Consider the following 12,091-nt stretch of genomic DNA (forward strand, 5'->3'; position numbering starts at 1 on the left):
TTTTGGAGGATGCTGTGTTGTGCGATATATTCGAAAAAAAATATTCTTTCAACTTGTTGTTTGTGTCTGTCTCAGACATCCGTCCTTGGTGTTTAACTCGAGAACCTGTCGAGTTTACTTAATGTCACGGTCTTCTTAATACATGGATTGATTTTGTAACAATGGTGCCACTTTATATTGAGCATGGCTCAGTTTATTCATACTGGTAAATGTAAGTTTTCGGAGTCCGTCCCCCGTGTTGAAATGTACCACTACATTTGAGGCCCGAAGGTGTCTTGTCTGCTTTAACGTAATCACAGCCTCCAGGAGGAGCAACAGCTACAACCGAAAAAAATTCGTCTAGAACAAACCGGACCGCCCATAATTTCATGATGATTTCATATGATTACATGATTATGATTACGGTGCATAATCACATGATCACATGACTGCAATCGTAATCATGGCCTGTGATTATTATTGCAATTACGTAATTATGCCCACTTCATGAATATAATCATAATCATGGTTACGATTTTGCTCTACTCCTCCTGAGAAAATAAAAGGATTGGTAGATTTATTATTGTTTTTGTTTACCCAATAAATTATTAACAAAAGATAAAAATACTACTAAGTTTGCAGCGATAACACGCCGCACAATCCGGTTTAAAAATTATGTTCTTTTTTTGAAAATAGAGCCTTAGAATGTTTTGTAAGCATTTGTGTTTATCGATCCTGCCTAAATCTGCCTTCATGGTAGAAGATTGTCGTGTTGAATACCGTCAATTTGATTATTTTTCCGTCCATTTCAAATGCCCTTGTTCATTTTTTTGATCTTTTGCCTGCTGTTTGAGCATATATGTAGGCTACCTTCCTGAAGTCTCTGTGGAACGGTCCGTGTGCTCCAGTCTATTTCATCTTTTTTCACGAATATTGTTCTAATGAACACCGCAATTTGGAGCCGATCCTACAAACACATTCTCTTTATCAGGCGATCTTCACCGGCAATGTTTTTCCGGCCCCTTTTTCTTCTCAATAGACCGAGCAGTCCGATAAGACTTTAAAAAATCTGTAAATTATGTCTGCTGAAGGCTACTCCGCTATCGATATCATTCAAATTTAAATTTTTCAATCGCAGTATATGATTTTTTATTTTATCCCTTTCCGTCATTTTCAATGTTACATTTCTTCACTTAACAGAAGACTATCCTCAAATTTTTGCAAAACTTACAACAAACTGATTTATTCGAATCATATGAACTCTTATGATTCGCTTATGTTCAGAAAAAATATCAGGTAGCTGAAGCCCACTTTTTATGGCCCTCCAAACGCAGTTAGACTATCAATTTAGAAGTGTTAATGGCCGCCAATGTGTATTTAGGTGTCAATATTGACAAGGGCTACCATCTCGGGTGCCACGCGGGTCTTCAACTACGCGATCTGGCTGACGGTTCATAACCGTACCACATCCAGCCAGGTCCTTCTGAATGAAATGACCACTCCCCGTAACATGCGGACACGAACTGTTCCTCCAAGCAGAGGAAAATTCATCTCGCTCATACGGAGTAAAGCCGCTTGGTTTGATGGCTTCCTCGCAGAGTTATTTATCGCCGAACCTGCAGCTACTACAGATTTGCAACTTCCATTTGTACGGAAATTTAAGGAATTGCAGACATTTTCCAGGGAGTGGCAGAGAGGGTGATCGTTAAGATTCCAAAGGATGGCACCCGTTCTGAATGTGACAATTGGACGGGTATTTGCGTGCTCCCTTCCGTCGCTAAGAAAATGGCTAAAATAATTCTGGAACGCATCAGAGAACATCTCGAAAACTTGATGGATAGGGAACAGGCTGGTTTTCTTTCCGAATCATCCTACATTAACTGCATAAGCACATTACGGATCTTTCTGAAACAGTGCGCGAAGTGTATATCTCCGCTGCACTTGCTCTTTATTGATTTCGGGAAGACAGCGTGAACAGGGTGTGCATCTGGCGTGCTCCATGGAGGGGGCACATTCTGGAGAAAATAATAGCCAGTATCAGAGTGACATATGATGGCGCAAAATGCCACGCCTGTTCTAAAATCTGGAAATGCAATTATCTCAACACCAGGATGAAGTTGCGATTGTTTGGTGCTAGTGTTCCTTCTGTGTGATTACATTTGAGAAGAACATGAAAACTGACCCCTGCTTGTAGTCAAAAACTCCAAGCTGGCTTCATACTCTTGCAAAGGACCAACTTGGTCGGCGCAAAGGTTTGCCACCTGTGCGCTTTGTGATCGGGAGGCGGAAGGAACAGTGGCCTCAACAGTTTTGTTTTCATCAATACCTAACCACGCTTAGGCAAATTTCATATTTCCCTAATTTTCGAATATATTGAAACATATTCACCGTTATGCAGGACTGTCAAAACTCCACCTATGTTTTTCTCAATAGGTCCAAACACTCAACTAGCAGGTATGAATGAAAGCCTTCTAAGTGGAAATACAAGCATGATAGAGTTTGTACTTGGTGGGGTTTTGTAGCGCCACCTGTATAAGGCATGCATTACGTATTGATTTTTGTCCTGACCATTATAGCTATCGGAGAACAATCAGACATTTCAAATTCCATAATTGATTTCTATTAGAATTTTGTTTAAGAATCGCGGAATTACTAAGTCCGCCATCCACTTAATGGCGGACCGGACCAGTTGGAAAGCAACATGCTTTCACTGTTGTGATGCACGGTACTCTTATCCTTGGCCAAGTATCCAAGTTGCAAAATTTATGACTTGCGGTTTCATCCAGGGCAGAGGCAACTCATTAGACGCTGCCTCACTTTTGCTCTGGGAGCAACGTGACCGAAGTTGTTAAACGGTGGTATTTGCTTCCTTTTATTAATTCAAAAACACGTCAAGTGTATGAATTATAACGAACACAAATACGCTTTGTAAAATTTTTAGGCCCAAGCTGGCCGAGGCTAAACAAAAATTTTGTTTGAGAATCGAGAGATCCCTAAATCCGCCATCTACTGAATGGCGGACCGCACCAGCTGTAAAGCAACATACTTTCATAGTTGTGGTCGACAGACCCCTCATCCTTGGGCAAGGGTCGAAGTTGCAAAATTTATGACTTGCGGTTTCATCCACGACAGAGGTAATTCATCAGACGCTGCCTCACCTCTGCTCATTTTTAGGAGAAAATCAATCAACGCAGATCCAACCACCTCTGATCCTCTTCTTAGGACGAATAGCAGTAAATGTCAAACCGACCAATCTAAAATCAAGAATAATGGGTAAACAATAAGCTGCATTTGAATCAAGGTTCTCCTCATTCAAAACGGGAAAATCAGTTTGTTTCCTTTCAGGAGGTCCCTAACGTCGAAGTGACTCCGCGGAAGTACCATCAAACACGATAATCTCCGCTGCTCAATGGGCTACTTCTCCAACAAGCATCTTTCGATGTTATATGAAGGATTCCGATTGAGCCAGGTAAAAGCAGTATATCGTTGACTACCAGTGTCCCTATTAGCGCCTTGACAGATCAGCCTTTCTAGATTGCGAGGGAGATGTTGTGTAAAACAAATCCCTATTAAAATCGACTCACTGTCTGTCTGTCTGACACACGCACTTTTCTCCAAAACGACGAAATTGATCCGAACGAAACTTGGTGGACAGATGGGAACTATGAAATCCCACACATTCAGTGAGAGACATAAATTTAGGTGAAGTTTAAAGGGGGACTCTCCATACATGCAAAGGTTCGATTTAAAAATGCTTCCACTGGATATAGTCGTGTGGGGTATCAAATGAAAGGTCTCTCTCTCTACTTTCCGAAACTGATATTTTTTTTGACATGAATTGTAAAGTGCACGAGTAAGGAGTTAACATGTCCACGCTTAAAGTAAGATAGAACTCATTTTGGAAACCACCTAACCCAAAAATCCGAAAAATGGGGAAGATGCGCTTATGGTATATGAAATCTAGTCCTCAAAATATGTACCATTCCGATATCTGCTCAAATAAATTTAGTAATAGCATATTACCAACTTGCAGAAATTGACTAACCCTGCCTAAAGTTAACCCTTGGAATGCTATCATAGGAAACATCATCTCTAAGTTTAACGCGCCAAAGTTATAGCGGTTCAGAGGTATCAATTTCGAGTTGTGAGTTGCTAACGTCGTAACTAACGAGAATAACTGACATTTGTGTGAAATATTAAAATTCCATTCATGGACAGTTTACTTCTCCTCAGAATCTTTTTGTATATGTTGAAGGTTCCTTTCGTTACATTTGTGAAGCCTATAAAGTTGACTATTATCAAAACACTACTTTGCAGATCGATTTTTGCATGCAGATGGATCTTCAACAAATAATGCACAGTTAAATATTTAACTATGTATACGTGGAACTATCTTGCACTCATCGTTCCTCACATAGAGAAACACAAAACCTTTTATACCTGAAGCGTCTAGCTTCCGGTTCCCCGACTTGTTTATTTCATGAACTTGTCCTTTTGGCAAAGTCTGAAATAATCCAGCGATAACGCTGATTTCAGGGAACAGTAATCTGCATTAAATTTAATTTCGGGAAAAAAGTTGTTAGTGACGTTTCAGGTGCTGCTCCAGATATACATAATTATACTACATACACTATAATGGGTCCACCATTGATGATGTTAGAAATTTTAGTGGTGGCACCACTCCTTTCAAGAAAATTCTTCCATCAAATGGCCACTCTACCTTAAACCATTTCAAAGTTTGGCGTTTTTCATGGATAGTTTCAAAAACCCCGACTTTTCCAATAGGTCCGTGTCCGGGTAGCTGAGTGACACGGAAGGTCGCGGTTCAAATCTCACTGGTGGCAATGGGGTTTGTATCGTGATTTGACGACGGAGACCAATCGACTCAGCTGTCGATGAGTACCTGAGTTAATTCAGGGTAATAATTTGGGGCGAGCGCAGTGTTGACCACATTGCCTCCTACAGTGTACTGTAGTGTACCGTTACAGTCTTGAATGAAGTGCTCTAACACACTTCAAGGCCCTGATCCAATATGGATTGTTGCGCCAACGATTATTATTTCCAATAAGATCACAATTTTCCATTGTACAAATCAGTTTATATCTGATTTGGCACCATTCTCGAAAGCTGCATCAAATTTCATATAAATAAATATTTTTCCAAATGCAGAAGTTACCATTACTTCGAAGATATAAGAAGATTTTCCATTTAAATTACAAATCGCAATATTGTAACGGTACTTTAAACTTACAAACTTGCAAAGTTGACAAGATTTGCCCCTTATGTTAGCTTTTTTTCCTCTCCACCGCTTTTAGAAATTTATAGATACTTTTTTAAGGAAAGCGAATAAAACAATTCATGAAACCATAAGCTGAACGCTTCAAGTGTCAAAGGTTTTGTGTTTTCCTGAGTGAAATACTTTGAGTGCATAAGAGTTCCATTTGTACCTATTTGGAAATTCAGTTGTACATTATTTTTCTAGACAATACACAACATTTGTTCTGGAGAGTATTATATTAATTACGGTACAGTTGAATTATTACAAGTATGCAGAAGCTTAGATTCAAACAGTAGCGTAGGAGAATGCGTTTACGCCCAGAATGTTGGCAGCGGTAACCCGCCTGACAAATAAACACCTCCCTGTCATCAGAGGACTAGCCTGGGACACCTTGACACATTTCTTCGGGATAGTCCGGGATAGAAAGTTTGGGAATTCTTTTCACCAACCAGAGGGGAGAGGAGGAAGGTAATTGTTAGTGGATGTGATCGCTGTCGTCGGTCACTCCATTGCTGAATACACAATCAGGAGATTTTTCCATCTCAATCTTGGGTAGGTGAAACTTAAAACTTCAACGAAGTTGGGTACGAAAATTATCAAACTCACCACGTTTTCGATTCAGCCACGGATTTACATTGTCAATGAGTCGCGCAGTTTATCTGCCTCTTGACTAATTTTGCCAAGGTAGTTGCCGATGTTCGCGGGCGACCACCTATTTTAAGTCTTCGGCCTTGCGCCTGTTGATGCCATTTGCACAACCGACCAGACGAGACCCTTCGCTATGGTAGGAACCGTTCCAGTGGTCTTTCCCTCAACCCTTGTGTTATTCCCGCCACTTTCCAGCGGAAAGCAAACTTGCCCTCCTTCCGGCCAGCATTGAACTCTCCGAGTAGCAAATCTGGCCTTTGGCAGAACACCAATTTAACTACTTCCACGGGAACACCGTCAGGACCTGGCGCATTCTTATTTTTCATACTGAGAACTGCCTCTTCGAGCTCTTCTATGGTGAAAAGGGGACAGTTTTGAAGGCTTTCCGTGCTGTTGCGATAAACCCGCACGGGATATCCGCTCGCCGGGCTGGTCGAATGGATGTCCGGAGCCCCGATTTTCCGGATTTATTCAGTTCTTTGAAAGAAATTCTCAACAAAACGAAGAAAAACGACCTTCACACGTAAATTTACTGCAACCCTAAATATCGACACTAAATATCGATATCAAACTAAAATGTGTTATCTGACTTGCTAAATGCCTTTATCTTAGGGGCTACGTACGAATGGAATAATTCTGCACTGAAATATGGACACTTAGGCAAGAAATACACAAAAGCTTTTCATTTAAAGCGTCGAGCTTTCGGTTCTCTGCTTCTTTTTAAGGTTTTGTTTGCAAAATGAAACCTTATTAAAATCGGTTTAATATCTGTCTGTCTGTCTGTCTGGCACACGCATTTTTCTTAGAAACAGCTATACCGATTGACATGAAATTTGGTGAGAAGGTGGGACTTATGAACGCCCAGACATGCAGTGAGTGATCTCCTTCTATGTTGAGATTTAGGGGGAGTCCCCATACATGTAAAAGGGGGGTGTAAATATTCTTTTTCACCGAATATAGTCATGTGGGGTATCAAATGAAAGTAGTACTTTTCGAAGCCGGTCTTAGTTTTGAGATTTGTTAGAAAGGCGGGGAGTGGGAGGGGTCGAAAGTGATGATTTCTGTAACGTACCAATTCTCAGAAACTACCCAATCGAAAAATTTGAAAAAATTCATGAAGCTGTCTTTAAGTGGTGCCCAGGCCTCAAAATACTTTCCATACCGATATCTGTTCAAATTAAGTTAATAATAGTATATTACCATATTTTTGGGGAAATTGAGTAAACCCCCCTTAAGTTTATCCCACAGTTATAAAAGTTGGTAGTAGTATAAAGTATAGTATGAAGCATATTATCCCCAAGCTTGATGAAAACCATACTATTAGTTAACAAAGTTACAGTAGCTCAAAGTTGACTTTACTCTGTAAATTTACTGGAAGTAAATATCAATATCACACTAAAGTGGGTACTCTGACATGCTAAATGCAAATACATAACGGGCAACGTACAAATGGGATAGTTCTACACTCAAATGTACTCACAGAAGAAGCAAACAAAACCGTTCATACCTGAAGCGCCCTGCTTCCGGTTTCCCAACTTGTTTAAATCGTGCCAACCGTTGTTCGATACTTTTCCTCGATATCATTTCCGAGTTAAGATGCTGCCGCATTTAGAAGCCATATCAGAGGTCCAAGCACGCTAGCCTAAGGCGTTCCAGCCTTAACTAACGATTCGGAATGGAACCGTTGTTTTTAAATCTATATATGAGGTCACCATGCCAAACTTTGTTGTACAATTGTTCGGCGTCCAAAAAATGGCCTAGCAATACTTTCTTTCCTCCAAGGTTTTATTTTTTTTCTCGAGTAAACATCAGCTTTAACAAAAGCTTTGAGAGGGACGGCAAAGGGCTTACTGATCTGTATTCGTTATCCTTATTTAGGTTCATTGTTAACGAAGTAACTTCTAATTCATAGAGAAGGTTTCATGTTGTTGTACACCGGTGAACATATATCTTCGATGGACCATATTAGATTCTGGGCGCTCTTTGATGATTTTGGGCGTGATCGTAGCCTAGCGTCTTTTTGTGGTGAGTACCTTCCCGTAGACGCTTGGTGGATTTTAAAATGTGGGGAAGCAAGTGGCTGCTAGTCTATTAGTTGGCCGTTTGGTTAATCTCCTACTCCGAGTTTTTGAACAAAAGTTGTCTCTTTTTTGTCGTCGTACTGAGCCTATTTTCTGGTTCGAAGTTTCTGCCTACCGTTCTGGAAATGGATGGAGAAAATTTCGCCTTACAACCAAGCAAGTTGTTATTTCAATTTCGCCTGAAAAGAAAAGGATTTGGGTTTCCTTCTTCAATCATATGTATAGAATATTTCCATTAATAGAACTTCCTGGAGCTGATTGATAATCCACACCATATTACTTGGAATTTTCCAACCTTTCTTTTTACATGAGTTGTACCTCCAAATTATCAGAAATTTTGTCCAGCCTTTACCCCGGTTTTCTCTAAAATTATATTCGCAATAGTACTAACCAGTTTATGACCGTTTATACGAGCATTACTTTTGTCTGACTTATGGAAATCCTGAATGGATCAAGATGATGCTGATCCACTCCTTTCAATATGCTCCTACACTTAAGTTATGACCCGACCGGCTCGCCAGTGATGAGTCTGACTGAGATTCATATCATCCGATGGCAGTGCTATTAGGAATTGTTGCACGAACGTAAACGTGTACATTATTCTTTTCGCCAAATGAGACATAAACGGGGTCATAATAAGGATTCGAACCGAAGATTTAACAACTCCGTAAAATTGTCGTAAAAATCGTCGGAGGGATGAATGCTAAAAATGCTGTGGTTATTTGTGCGACTAGTGAAGGACGTTCGGATCTCTCCTATGTACATCCGAATTTTTTACGAGGCTTTGATGGTGCAGATAATAAATTGTTGTAATACTTTTGTCGGTGAAGGAGTTTTATAGATTGATATTTGTGGAATTGAAGTATTTCAATGTCGCCTCAGTCAAGAGCTCATTTTTTCAATAGCCGGTGAGTTCTGTAAAAATGATTCAACAGTCTGTTCCCGCTTTTTATTCTATGAACGAATTTCATTGCAAAAGAACAAATTTCCGCAGCATTGAAACATTTCGAAATCCGTCGAGCAGATATAAGTTTTGTCTTAGATAAGGAAATTTTGGCACAGTCCGATAACTTTTTATCTAATTATTTTGCCTTCTTCCTCGTGCGGATGAGAAATTTATGTCACATTGGTATTCACTTACTAGATTACCAGCAATCCTTGTATACATCAACAAACTATCTAATAACAAAACCCATCAGTAAATTTCCCAATGGATGCCGAAATTCCTACGCATACATTGTATTTGATTCAATTATTGAACATTAATAAGATTTCCTCACACTGTTCGTGCCAAGGCCAGTATAATGGCAGTCTAGTCAAAGAATCCCCATACCAATAACTCATCCCGAACCAATTCATCCTTGGAATGTTAACGGGAAAAACGTACTGAGACTTACGATGAGGGCATCACACCTCATTCTGCATGGCATCGCATAAATTCTTATCTCGAGTTTCGTTCAGCTAATTTTTCCATTATCATAATGCTTCTGATAGTAGGCAAGCGAGCAAAAACCGACCAAGGAGCCGAGAAAGTGAGTTCGAAAGGACCTTACCACTCTTGCACAACAAGGCCACAATCGGGACAAAGAAGCAAAGTCGGGTTAGGGATGAAAATCCCTTCAACCCTCTGTTGTGCCTTTAATTCATCTAATAAATGAAATTCCATGCCAGAAAAGTATTCCCTTACAGAAATTACTTCGTTATGCTATTAATAATATTTTTTTTCGCCGTCGTTGTTGTCGTTAGTCCTGTTGTTGTTGCTGTTGTCCTTATTATTATTTTTGGATTGCTGGTCTCTCCGGTATTGGTATGGTGGAAGTACCGGTAGGTGATGGTGCTGCAGAAAATGCGAGTAGGGTTGGAATGAGATACTGGAACTATCGAACAGGTTGTTTTTAGGGATGTAATTTTGATTTAAAACCACGGGCAGTTTTAGCAGAGTTTAGTATATGCATTACATATTCACTTTTGTTTTTGTTTGGCTGACCAAACAAAATCTTCGTCCTTTCGTTTCTAAGGCAGGGTTTCGCATCATTTCATGCTTCAGGCCTACTTTGAATTTCAGAAATAATTACTAATGGTAAATCATCTTTAATTGCATTTTAGCGGGACCCAAAAACTTTAAGTATGAAACAATTTTTTCAATTATAAAATGTCAGTGGTTCATTGCCATAAATGTGAACTCATACCTAAAATAGATAGCTGCAGCCACGCTGCTTGGTTAGTTGCGAAATACGAAAATAGGAACACGATATGACGTTCTACCTGGTGGTATCTATTCATTGTTGCTTCTTTTTTGTAGCACTGCAGTGCGTTTCAGGGATTGCCCCAAACTATCTCGATTCAATTCCTTACATCTGATGTTATAATATGTAGTTGAAGTTTGCAATTTATTTGTTTATAATCGTTCAACAAAAGAAACAAATTCGAAAAGAGTTTTCCTTTATTGATGCAAAAGTCACAAATATTGTTTTTCGGGAACCAACTTTTCTCTTCATCAGTGTTCCATCCCCTCCGCAACATGTTGGTAAACATTTTGAACTAGATACATAGTAGTGAGCAGTTTTTCCATATCAGTTTACTGCTGCTTATCAGCATATGAATGCTCCTCACTGCGTCCTTCCTCCATCTAGTTTTGGAGAAATGTTGTTAATATCGAGTACTTTCTTTGATTTCTGGCTTTATCTCTTTTGTTGACAGGTCATCAATTGCGAGATGAAGTTTTCAAGTTTTGGAAAGATTCTTCCATTGCTACTGACGAACTGTCATTCCCGAAGAGCCTCCATCAGGGGCCAGTTTAAAATTGAAGATCATGTTAAGGTGTTTTCAGTACCAGCCCTCATCTGATGATATTGATTATCAATTTATTGTCAACGTTTTTTCTTCTTTTTTTCCCTATGATGGTGCAGCCCAATATCGGTTCCTAGTCTCCCGAATTTTTCGTCCCCACTCTTCTCGGTCGTCCAGTTTCGGAAACCGAACAGGTATAGCTTGTCTTGTCCACTGAATTCTATTGACTATTTTGGAGTTATCTACGTGATCGTTTATCTTTCGCCTTGTTTTTGGGTAGATGCCTGTGAATTCTTCTGTCACCTATGCCCTATATATGTTTAGGCCAATTCAGACAGAGTTTCTGCTGGAAAGCATGATCCAGCTGTTGATTTTGCTTATTTCATTGTTGCCTTTTGTGAAAGTTGTGCCTAATTATAGAAAACTGTCGATTTGTTCGAAGTTGTGATTTAGTGGCGCGTCTTGTGTGATCACAGTTTTCTTTTGATTTCTGTCAAGATTTGGGTCGACCCTTCCTTAACTTTCTTCACTGCTTCGTCAGGCTTTACCAGGGCCTCCTTCATGCTCTTGATTGATCATGCCATCCGCATAGACCACTATCTGGGATGATATTCACAGTAGCGTACTATTTACATCTACCGGCATCTTTCGGATTGTGCTCGTATACCCCAGTCGGATATTGAATAATGTCGGGACTAGGCCATCTACTTGATATCTGTGCCAAAACATCTTGTTACTTGGTTTTTATTTTGCACAATACCAATGTCATATGCCAAGGAAAATTTGATAGGCATCAGCCCTTGCTAACATTTTTCCACTATCTGTTTTATTTAGAATTACTGTTCAATCGTTGACTTTCTGTGTTGAAATTCTCCATCTCCAATCCTACAATTTTTTTCAAGAAAGGTTCCAGCCTATTGTTGAGTATATTTGATAGCATTTTGCAGCATGTACACAAAAACTGTACCCGTTTATAGCTCCCGTAGCAGACTTTGTTGTCTTTTTTATAATAAATATAACATGTGACATAATATCATACCATTTTTCCGACATAGTTCCGTCAAATTAAACAGCTTATGAAGCTTGGCCGCCATTTCCATCCTCCTTGCTTTCTGCAGTTCTGCAAGTTTTCCACCCAGACCCTCCGCTTTGTTGCTTAACCGCATCTTCGCTTCTTCGAGGATAGATGGTGCCGCAGATATCTTTAAGGGTTTTACTCCTTCAATGTGCGGAGATTGTGTTCAGACATTGAGTAGCTTCTCGAAAAATTAGACCCCGCGATCTGCTTCATGTCTCCAATAAGATTCTCCGCTAC

The sequence above is a fragment of the Hermetia illucens genome, chromosome 3, assembly GCF_905115235.1.
Source record: "Hermetia illucens chromosome 3, iHerIll2.2.curated.20191125, whole genome shotgun sequence".
Taxonomy (NCBI): domain Eukaryota; kingdom Metazoa; phylum Arthropoda; class Insecta; order Diptera; family Stratiomyidae; genus Hermetia; species Hermetia illucens.